A 4,324-nucleotide genomic window follows, 5' to 3' on the forward strand; every position below is an offset into this window, starting at 1 on the left:
TCTTAATTTAACTTGAAGACTTAAACTGTATCTATTTTAAATGTTTTTTTCTGGGGCTTCCCTGGTGGCGCAGTGGTTGAGAGTCTGCCTGCCAATGCAGGGGACGCGGGTTCGTGCCCCGGTCCGGGAAGATCCCACATGCCGCAGAGCGGCTAGGCCCATGAACCATGGCCGCTGAGCCTGCACGTCCAGAGCCTGTGCTCCGCAACGGGAGAGGCCACAACAGTGAGAGGTCCGCGTACCGCAAAAAAAAAAAAAAGTTTTTTTTCTTTTGTGCATATTTTCTCAATGGACACACTTTCTGCATTTTCGACGGGTGAGTTTGACCAAAACTATGATGAACATAAGTCCTTTGAGTAAAACAGTATGTATAGCAAAAACTACATTTGCTTCATTTCCAAAAGAAGGACTTTTTCTGAGGCCCTATGGTTTGGGAATCATTATAAGGTTAAATGTAGTGGTTGACATGCTGTGGATTCAGTCTGATGTGAATGTGAATCCCAAGTAGGGTGGAGGGGGAGGAGGGGAAGTACTATTATGGTGTTATAAAGGCCTCTGGGCCTGGTTCCCAACAGCCCAAAACTGGCTTCTGGTGATGTCTGCGCATGCTGTCCTGAGGACTTAGCCTAGGTTGCCTAACAGTCATTGCTTGAGCCAGTTGTGTTGAAAATCCTGTGGGCAGCTGAAACCACTTTTTATCTTCAATCACTGTGATTTAAAAATACTGGCCATGGAACCAGAATACTTGACTTTAATTTTCACTCTACCATTCATGGACTGTGTGACTTTGGGTAGATCACTTAACCTCTCTGTGCCTCCGCTTGCTTATCCTCAGAAGGTTGCTGTCAGGATAAATGAGTCAATAGAAATGTAGAGTGCTTAGAACAGGACCTGACCCATGTATTGCTTAGAAGTGTATTTGTGAAATTTCATGTATATGGGGGCCTTCTAATTATCTTTTTCTTTTGTTATTGAATTTTGTTGTTGACGTAGTGCTTACTTGCACTGTGTCAGAGAACCTTCTCTGTATTTCAGTCCTTTGGAATTTGTTGATACTTGCTTCATGGCCTAGCATATAACCTTTTTTTTTTTTGGTAGAAGTTTCATGTGCCATTGAAAACTGTATCCTGTTGAGGTTTTTAATTCTGTTGCTCAAATCCTCTATATCTTCATTGATTATTTTCTCTGCTTGTTCTTACAGTTACTAAGAAAGGTGTGCTAACATTTCCCGTTTGCTTTAGTCAAAGTCACCAGTGACCTCTAGGTTGCAAATCCGATGATAATTTCATCAGTCTTCATCTTACTGGACATGGTTCATCACTCCCTCTTCTTTGATATGCTTTCTTCAGTTTGCATCTTGGTTTTCTTCTTATCTAACTCTTGGCTACTTTTTAGACTGTTTTCCACTGATTCGTCCTCATTTCTCTTCTTTATCTATATGCACGCATTTCCTAGATGACCTCATCCAAGCTCATGGCCTTAAATACCATTTACATGATAAGAACTGCCAAATTATTATCTCCAGCTCCAGCCATACCTCCTGAACTCAAGGGTTGTATATCCAAGTGTCTATTCCGTGGTAGCACTTGAATGTCTAGTAGGGTTCCAAAACTCAGTGTGTCCAAAACTAAGCTTTTGATACTTGACCCCAGACCTGCTTTATCCATGGTTTTCCCCATTCAGTTAATGGCAAATAGCAACTCATTTCTTCTAGGAAGAATGTGACTAGGACCAATGTGAAGGAATGAGGACGGTGGGTGGGACAGAGGACCGAGCTAGAGGACGGGTGCCAGGAGAGGAGAGTACTAGAGAAAAGGCTGGAGCTGGAAGAGTAAAACAGTTGGACGGACCAAGGTCTTTACAATTCCTTACGAACCCCTCCATGGCCTCCTCCCTGTTCTTCAAACACACCAAGCACACTCTTTCCTCAGGACCTTTGTGCATGCTGTTCCTTCTGCTGGATCCACACAGTTCACTCTTTTACATGCTTCAGCTCTTTACTTAAAACTTCCCTTCTCAGTGAGCCTTTCCTGTCTAGCATTTAAGTGCCCACTCTCCCACCAGCATATCATAATCCTTTCCCTGATATTTTTTCCTTAGCACTTATCACGATCTAACATATTATGTACTTTATTTGTCTTGCTTATCTTCTGTCTCCAATAGAACATAAGCTAAATGAAGGCAGAGATTTTTATCTTCTTTATTCACAACTGTATCTTTAGCACCTAGTACAGTGTCTAGCACACAAGTGCTCAATTAAAATTTATTTAATTAATCATTTTAAACGACCTTATTTATACTAATTAACCTAATAAATTGAAGTCCTGTTGCTTTGTAATGGGAAGGTACATATATATATATATATGTAATTACTGTATTGATAGAAATTTGGTTTAGGTTTTCATCTGATTCTGTCTCTTATTTTCAGATTGTTTCCTCTATGTGATATGTTACAACTGACATTGCCTTCACAAGTCCCCAAGTGTATTGCAGCCAGACAGCAAAGTGGAAGTGTTATAGCAAACAACCTGGATGGCTCACTGGTTAGCCCTGTAAGAAGTAAGCATCTATTTTTAATTTAATATTTGAGATATATATTTTTAAAATGCATTTTAAGAAAAAGTATTTATACAAAAATAATGTAAAATTTGTGTTTGTTTTACAAAACAGATCTTAACTCTGGAGAAAGCCCAGTCAACAGGTAAGTTTTTTATTATTTAAAAAAGACAGCCAATAAATACATGTTAGAGGAAGGGACGGATGAGACTCATACCTGAAAAGAGTTATTTTTAATGTAGGTTTAACCCTTCATGGTTCATCTGAAGGGTGTTTTTCTAAGCACATCTTAAATGTTGGCATTCCTCATAGTTCTTTGTATTCTTGGTTCTTTTCTTACTTTATGATATAAACTGTATTAAATGAGTAATAATTTTTTATTTTATTAAACAAAGACAATGAAACTACCAGTTGGAGTGCCTCAGCATCGTAAGGTAATCAATGTTACTTCATTGAGTGCTTCCCTACATTTTCAGCCAAAAAAACCCCCAAAACAAACAAAAAAAACCCAGGCAAATGGAAACCAAAGGAAGGCTGAAGCGATATTAACAATAAATAATGTAGAATGTAAGGTTAAAAGCAGTGAACAGAATAAGACACTATTTAGGGGGAGATACAACAGTCTTAACAGTTTATGCACAAAGGTGAATACATAAAGTGAAAACTATTAGAAATGCATGGAGAACTTGAGAAAAGTACAGTTAAAATGGGCAGTTTCAAACCACCTCTTTCATCGTTGGACAAATTTAGTAGACAAAACAAGAAAGGACACAGAGGAATTTAAATAATACATAATAAATAAATAATAAACCTAAGTGTACACACACACACAGAATGTTCATTTTCTTCAAAGCAATCACAAAGAAAACCTTTAAAAACTCCTAAACAATTTTATGGGCTACATTCTCTCATAATCCAACAAAATTATAACTACTTAATGAAAAGTTCACCATGAAAATCTTAACTACTTATAAATTCAAAAATATCATCCTTTTGCCAAAGAGGAAATCAAAAGGAAAGTTAACTATCTAAAGGTAATGAAAAAGAGAACTTCATACCGAAGCTAATGGGGCACTGTGAAAGCTGAACAGAAAAAGACTTCATCATTGTTAAAAAAGATAAATTAACAAGAATTTAGTTTTGTCTTAAGAAGATAGATATAAGTTAATAAAAATATATTAGGAAGGTAAAATTTATAAAGATAAAAGCTTAAATTAATAAAATTGCAAAGAAAAATAAATCTGGAACTTATTTCTTTAAAGTCCAATAAAATGAGGTCCTCTGATTCAACTGAAAAGAGAATGTAAGAGTATACAACATGAGGAATAAGAGAGGCTGACGTAACCACAGACGTAGGAGAGATTAAAGTAACTATAAGTGAATACTTTGTGCAGCTGTTTGGTAACAACATATTTGAAAATCTAAAGGAAATTGATGCTTCCCAAGCAAAATATAATGACAAAATTCATCCAAGAAGAAACAGAAACATGCATAGACCAATTGCCACATAGAGTAGAGCTTTATCTATCCTTAAAGAATAGGAAATTTCAATTCCAGGCTATGTAGAAAAAAGGGAAGATCTCCAATTCAGTGTATGAAGTGACATGACCTTAATATGAAAGCCCAGTAAAGATAGAAGAAAGTGCTGACTAAGCTCATATATTCATTATAGATGTCAGAATTCTAAATAAAATATTCACAAATAAAATCCAGGAATATATTAAAAAATTCCACTACCTGTACAGAGTGTTCCTTTTCTTTTTGAGTG

This window comes from Monodon monoceros, unplaced genomic scaffold, assembly GCF_005190385.1.
Source record: "Monodon monoceros isolate NGI ecotype Baffin Bay Population unplaced genomic scaffold, NGI_Narwhal_1 Super_Scaffold_3, whole genome shotgun sequence".
Taxonomy (NCBI): domain Eukaryota; kingdom Metazoa; phylum Chordata; class Mammalia; order Artiodactyla; family Monodontidae; genus Monodon; species Monodon monoceros.